Raw genomic sequence first — 8,167 nt, 5'->3', positions numbered from 1 at the left:
CGAAGCTTAAATAAAGATTCTATTACATGGGTAAAGTCACTACCACACAAGGTTAGAAATGATTTTAAACAACTGAGCCTGGCAGTGATTCGGAAGTTTGGAGAATATTCGACACTCACTGAGGGGTTTTATGCTGTAAAGTCGATGACCCAGGGCATGGACCAAGATCCACGTGACTACCTCGTACAATTTAAAAGAGCGTATTACGCAGGCGATGTGAATCAATACCACGAAGGAGATAAAATGTTCAAAATTATGTTTTTGAATCCTTGAGCCCAGAGATTACAGAAAGGGTGAGAATGGTTTTGAATCCAGAAACCGCATCCTTACGCCGCATAGAGAGCAAGGCGTACATGGCATGGTTATACAGAGCTAAGAATCATAATTCGGATCCAGAACACAGGGAGAGGGATAAAGAACCCAGCCTCTCAGAGAGGAATAAAAATCACCGAGCAGTCCCACAATGCAGGGCGGAGCAAACACGCACGCACACATGGCAAAATAACCCAGGGAGAGGTTGGCACGAGAATGAGAGCGGCATAAAGCCGGACATTCAGAGGAACCGCAGGAGGGGGAGGTTTGGAACAGAACCATACCAACACCCCATGCCACGACACACACGAGGCCAAAATTACGCACAGAGATGGCAAGATAACCACCTAGCGGGAAGGTGTTACACAGACCGCGGAGGTATGGATGCGAACATTCAGAGTAATCGCAGGATGGGAGGTCAAACACAATCGATCCAATTCCGACCAATTCCTCCACCGGCTATACCAGGAGGGAATAGAGGAATAACACAGAATGCGGTCCAAAGACATGATGAACTACCCATAGTGAGCGCGAGCGAGCGGCCAACACGCGCCCCACCCGCCGAGGTATTAAACCCGAAACTCAATGAGAAATACAGGCAGGCTGCAGGTGACAGGGCGGGCAAAGGCGTGGACAGTACTCCCGTAAATGACGCGCGGATCGAATACAAGGACAGGGTTGCATTGAAGCGTGATCGGACAGTACAAAAACCGACAGCAGGGACACGCCCTGAGGAGCGCAGGCATGAGCCTTTGAATGGAAAATATCCAAGGGAAACCAAAATTTAAGTGGATCGGAGTGCTAAAATGGAGACGAATGTCCATGACGTATCGGGAATGGTGTTGAAATCCAACACACTCGTAAAAACAAAGAGGGCAACATTACGAGGGACAGAATTAAATCGACACACTGACTCGGCAAATGTGCATGTAATCGCAGAGAGAGCGAATGCCAGTGAGGACGGAGTACAGAAGTTGGTTGTGTGCGCGAATTCTGATTATGTGCAGCACAATTTTACACCCCACACTCCCACGACGCGAGAGAGTGAGAGGGGAAATTACAAAAACGAACCGGAAAACCGTGATCGAATGATCAAAGTGATAAGTGGTAAACCAGACACTTGGAACTTGGTAAAAAGATTGCCAGGATGTAACAGGAGGGAATTAACGCAAAAATGCGTTCGAAACCGCTACATAGCGTTTCCCAGGATTTAACAAAAACAAAAAAAAATTAATATCCGTCGGAGTTATGAGGGATGAGAACCATGTAACTGGTGATACCGATGTTAACGTTGTGTTTTATTTCTTTTGCTTATTTCAAATGTAACCATATTACGTTTGTGATACCTATGTGCGCGTCGTAAGAATAACCGCCGAGAGTGAGGGCGGCCTATAGATGCATAACACAAAAAAAAGGGGCATTTACTTGGTTTGGAAATTCGCCAGTGGCCAAATCGACCCCTGATAATTTTCAAACGGCCGGATTGTTGTGTCTATTTTTTTTAATTAAGAACAATTCAAAAAAAAAAATAATAATTTTTTTTAATTTATATATATACCTTTTTTAATTAATTAATGAAAACAACTCACTTCTCCTCACAAGAACACCAGGAATCCATGAAACATGGAGGGCGGTTAAAGTGTTGAGAGTTCAGTCACAAAGAGGTCATGGACATCCAAATGGACAAAAGATGTATGGACTAGCCTCCCAAGACATCTAGAGATACAGATAAGGGCAGAATAAATAACGGTTGAAACTTCGCGTTTTCTTAACGTTTTCCGTACCGAAAAGTAGAAACTTAACAAAGATAATTAACCAACAAACAATACTTTTTATTATTATATGTTTCCTACCTATACGACCTTCCAAAAAAAAATAAAAATAAAAACTAAAGGGTACGAATTCCAGAAAGCTTAAGTGGAAACATAATAACGCTTAACCTTAGGACATAAAAAAAATTAACTCAGAATAAAACACCAATCTCTGGGGAACTAAACTAATGGGCATATCACACTACGATAATGTGTAACATGTTTTCCAGGAAATGGCAGCCCTCCTGCTCACGCTCCTGCTAACGTACCTTGCCAAGCTAGATAGAGCCAAGGCCTGATGATGCCACCCAAGAATAACCGTAGAAACTATATTTTTAACGATATCTCCTATAACACGTAGTCAATAGAATAATTTCTCCCTCCCTTATCGTTTTACCTTCCTTTAGAATTTTTTTTTTCTCTTGTCACATATAACCATGTAAGTTGTGACACGTACGCGCGCGTTGTAAGGAAATAGCAGCAAAACTTGAGGACAATCGATGGTTCATGATGGAAGAAGGGTATACATTTTTTTTAAAAATAACCCGTGGCCATTTGACCACTGGCCATTTTTAAAAGGGCGGAATGTTGTATCCTAACCCTTCTTCCAAACTTGATATTTTTATATATTATCATCATTGATATATAATGAATGAAAACACTAAAGCGCAGCAAACTGCAAAACACCAGGTGTTGTAGTAATGAACGGGAGGAGGGCTAAGATGGCAGAATTGCAACCTTGCTTCAGGGATAGATAAGGCCTGAGAAACGGGCATGTCACCCGTGCAAGGGCAGAGACAGTGGGAGAGTCAGCCAGACAGTTAAAGCAAAAAGCCCAACCATCTATGACCTCAGCACATGGGCAAATAATTGGGCAATGAAAGGAGCAGAGGCGCCTTTGTCTGGATCACGGCCACAGAAGGCCGGGGGGGGGTCGTCACTGATTGTGTGTTAGGGATTTCGAGCTAATTGGAACACGTGCACACAGGGAGGAGGAATACGCCTTGTTCTGCTGCAGCTGAAAAAGCTAAGATAAACTCAGCTCAAGGTTGTGTATACAGGAGAGGGGGCTGATTAACAACCACTGCACGTCTGAACGTGAGGGGGCCTTGTCCTGAAATTAATCACACTCCCAGAGCAGAAGGTTGGATGACCACAGTGAGACGAAAATAAGGGTGTTGCTCTCTCTCTCAAGGCTGCAGGCTCAGCTGAACAGCGAGGCTGAGGGGGGGGGTTACCAAAAGTTCGTGTTCGCCTAGTTAAGTCGAAAAGCTCAATTATTCTGTATTGCTATTCAAATAACGTTAAAGTCGGAGTTTAACAACAGGGTAGGCTAAAGTTATTGATACAACTCGACCCGAAGCATAACGGGATAAATCACCACCAGGTCGAAATAAAATACCTAATAAAAGAGCGATGTTAAACCCAGGGTCGGAGAGAAAGGGAGATCCCGGCCGTCTTTGTATCCCCGCAGCGCGGGATATGAGTGTGTACACGCTCGGGGAAACCTCCACTTGAGTCAAGCACCACGATGGGAAATGACAGACCTTAGGTTAAATACAGAATCATAACTGGGAAATGGTAAGGGACAAATGTTAAAACTTTTAATCATTTCTTCATGCGTCAGCGAGGGTCGGGGGGAGTGTGCCCCTCCCTCCAGGTGGTGCAACACGGACAAAGACGCCTATGAGACGATTTGTAACGTCTGTGTTTTGGTTCATGAAGAAGGCCAAACAAGGGATGAATCGCACCCATGACCTCGAGGCAATTTGTAACACCTGATTGTTTGCTCGTGGATTTTATGGAGGGAATATGACCACGGGATATATCGTGGGTGATGCACACAAGGACACACGGACGTACGGACACACACATGAACACACCTACACACGGACAGATCCTGACACAGTAAATCAAAAGAAAACCCCGCCTTGTGGGCAGGACCCAAAGGGATTTTTCGGCATAAAAGAAAGGACTCTGAGCATTGGAAACCAGTTGGACCAGGAGAGTCAACTCATCACGAGGGCGACCAATGGGTCGACTCATGAGCGAGCTCGACCGGAAGGGTCGGCTCGACTCATCAGCCGAGTTCGACCAAGAGGGTCGAACTCACCAGCCGAGCTGCGACTAACGGGTCGGCTCGACTCTTCAGCTTCTGGGACTCAGCCGAGTTCAGCTGGCTCTCGGGGCTCGACTCAAGCAGCTCCCCGTCGCCTCTGCAGGCGGGCAAGACCCGCTTGACAGTTCAACCTGCCGCGTCAGAAGCCCCTGCTGGTAGCCAGGGTCGCGGTCTGGTGACGAGAGGACGACGGTGCGCTGAGAGCGAGCTGCGGGCGCCACCTACCGACCGGGTTCCGAACTACGACAGCTTATCAACAGGCATCCAACCAATTCCCCACGGCGACAGAGGAGCGACTAATACGTATGACGCGCACCGCCCCTCACCACACGACCACCAGGCGTTGTTTGACATAAAGAACCGACTCCGAACACTGACTATTGAAGACAACTCTTACCACTCAAACCCACTCGAACCCATAAGCCATCCGTGGCTGTGAAGAAAAACTCGAGACCGAGTGATGGCCATCCGTCATTTGTAAGAGTATTATCTTTAATATTTAGTGGACTGTACTCTTAATCGCATAAATTCCCAACAGATCCATCAATACGAATTGATTCTTGGCACCTCCTTCCGCCGAGCCACCCTGTTGTCAGATAACCTGCGATGTATCTGTTGAGATTGGTGCCTTTAAGAATCATAACTGTTTTGATTGTGTTTTATCGCCGTATAATCTTTCAAGTATCTTTCATTCATTAACGTTAAGGTTTTCTTAGCATAGTATTTGCATGTTTTAACGACTCTCTCCCACTAACAACCATCGCGTTACGCGGGATCCATGTGCCGTTGTCAAGTGAAATCAGACAATCATTGATGATACTGTATTGATGCCGTGTTGACGTTCCGGGATTGAGAGTTCGCATACTATATCATAGTCGAAGTTGAATTAGTAATAAATTGATTAATACCGAAGTGGTTGTGTGATTCTTTCCTGAAGTCTATGCATAAGATCTGCTTCTGCGTTGAGATCTGAACTTGGTGACCTTAATAAACACACTAACACATACTCAGTAAATGTTAAAGCGATAACGGGGCGAACCGGGGACCTAAATAAGCGAGAATGAGACGAACCTAGACAACGAGGCCGAGTTAATCTAAGTTAATCTTGTATACTTACACCACACCTGCATAACTGCATACGATTAATTGCCTTATTCCGATCGATAACCCACCCTCGTCACCGAGGCGGGGTCTGGTTATCATAACGACTTGCATTATCATAATTACACCCACTCGCATAATTACTACAATTACCTCTCGAATTGGCATAATTAAATGTGCGTAATTACATGGATTAAAGTATTTCCGGATAATTACACCTTTGGCCAAATTTCGATTGATTATTATTATTTTCACTGAATATTCATAACCCACATATACAACATAATAATTTCACCCACGCACGCATACAACACATCAAAATTTTCACACCCAATGATTACTAAGTTTGTACCCATCATCACGGTTGAAATTATGTCTGTGTTTGTATATCTGAATGGCTCCTTTTCTATTATGTACATCCACAGTTACTTGCGCAACACGTCCCTGACCACGAGTCCATTCATCCCACAGTGACTTGCGCACAAACAGCATAACAAAGAGCGGCTTAATCGTATCTAATTCATTTACCCACCCAGCAGTATAACAAAAGCAGTAATTGACCACTTCACAACTCCTCCTCCCCCGCTGCCCTTCCTGGCTCCTCCCCCCTTAACCACTATATAAGGTACAGATATTTTGCTGTGACGGTTTCACCTGAAGACGGAAGCTTGTGTTGCCTCCGAAACGTCGTGATTTTTATTAATTTTTATTTCATTTTTTACCTACGTGACTTTACCGAAATAACTAAGAGTATGCTAATCTCTCACATTAACATAGCCACCTCCATGCCCTCGTCGTGGAGGCTGCTCTCTGATCCCACATAAACATGCTAATTTCTCACATTAACATCAATAGCCCCGCCCACTTCATTTATGACCCTTGGGCTACACCCATTTCAAACCTTTAAAACGGTCTGCCTCAGCAGCTTTTCCTCTTTTTTTTCCTCCTGATGACGATCGCTTGTGTTGTGATCGAAACGTCGGAGTTTTTTTGTTATTTTTTTCTTTGAATCTATCTACGTGACTTTACCGAAAGACCCAAAGAAGATGATAGGCTAAGTGGATCCCTTTGTTTGTTTCAGGTCACCGTTGGTTTGGAGCTGGAAAGTGACCGCTTCCTCATAACAGTCGAGGAGTCGACCAATCCTACAAATCCGTTAGTCAGTGCCACCCCTAAACCTACCAATCCAGAGCCGCCCAGACGTCCATGCCTTCCCAGCTTCAAGCGGAAACACACAACCGTAGGTTTTGTTGCAATCACAGTACGGTAAAATAAGGATTTATACAGCGTTTAAATGCAACAGCATGTCAGGGTGGAGTACAGAATGTGGGCACATTTGTTTATTGTTTGCACTTACACCCCAATTATGTTGCTATGCGTGTTGTGGTATTGTCGAATATTGTTTCATCAGGCCATGTGGTGTTAACAGTTTTTCTGTGTGGCAGGGTAGCTTCCGGACTCCCCGCGAGGTAGAGGTGAAGGCAGAGGAGTCTTCAGCGCCGGCACTTGGGTCGTCCCTCCCAGGAAATGGAGACACCAAGGCCTCCTCACTGCAGCAGGGACACAGTGCCGTCTGTCATCCAGACTACACCACACCCACGGAGAGTGGGCCTGGGAACACGGCGTTCCCAGCTCTGTGGGGCTCTCTGCCAGGCAGGGAAAGCACGACAGGAAAGATGCCCTCTCGTGCGACTCTACCATCAAATGAGGAGTACAGAGGGATTCCCAACAACATCAGTGGGAGGAGAGATGGTGTAATTGTGAGGGCTGTTCAGCCAGCAGATCTGGGCAGTGCCGAGGAGGGCATTGGTGTTCTATATGAGGACAGGATGGACAGGGATGTTGATCCTGACAGAAAAACATCTGAGTGCATTTTTGTGGTTGATTCAAATGGCCGTAGCACTGATGCAAAACGCACCAAAGCACAAATTCTGGCACTGCTGATGCAAAGTGATGGTGGTGGTGGGGCTGGTGCTGGTCAATTGAACAACTCCCCATCTTCCCAGGAGAAACACGCTTTTTGGGACCAGCAGAATGGCTCAAAAATTGGGCATACCAATCGAAGCTCTTCTCAGGATAAAGAACAGCCCATCTTAAGCAATAAACAAGATTGTTTGGGCAAACTGCATTGCGAGAATGTTGAAAATGTGCAGCCTCACAGGGGTGAAGAGCCTTCCCTGATTGGCCAACAGCCTTCGCAAGACAAACTATGGCCTCACATGGGGATGGACTCTTTCAAGCAGCATTCCCAGGCCATGCCACAGCCATACCAGCAACAGCAGCATTCTGATCAGTATAAACACTCTGACTGGAGCAATGCAGAGCCGTCGCAGGGCAGCATACAACTTAACCCAGCTGAAGAGCCTTGTCTTGAAAAACTCAATCTGTACAAAGACAAGGAGACATACCAGAACAAAGTACAGTCCTTGAAAAGCAAAGTACAATCCCACGAAAGCCTACAGCCTAACCCAGAAACACAGTCTGAATATTATGAACTACTGTCCTGTTTGGATGATGAGCTTCACACCATTGCGCAGTCATCCTCAGAGGGACAGCCACCTTTTTTGGACAAAATACAGCCTTATCCAGACATGCAGCCATCGGTAGACAAACAGTTTCACTGTGCTGAACTAAAGCTTCACCGGAACAAACAGCATCCCCCAGAAGAACAACATCCTACCTCCAAAATACAACCCAAAATAGACACACAACCTTATCAGGGTAAATTACAGCCCAATGTAGACCCACAGCTTCAGCAGGACACATTGCAGCCATTTCCAGTCTCAGTGGCATTGCCGAATACACTAGATCCTCATCAGCATAC

The sequence above is a fragment of the Lampetra fluviatilis genome, chromosome 1 (assembly GCF_964198595.1).
Source record: "Lampetra fluviatilis chromosome 1, kcLamFluv1.1, whole genome shotgun sequence".
In the NCBI taxonomy this organism is placed as follows: Eukaryota; Metazoa; Chordata; class Hyperoartia; order Petromyzontiformes; family Petromyzontidae; genus Lampetra; species Lampetra fluviatilis.
This window is presented reverse-complemented; position numbering follows the sequence as displayed.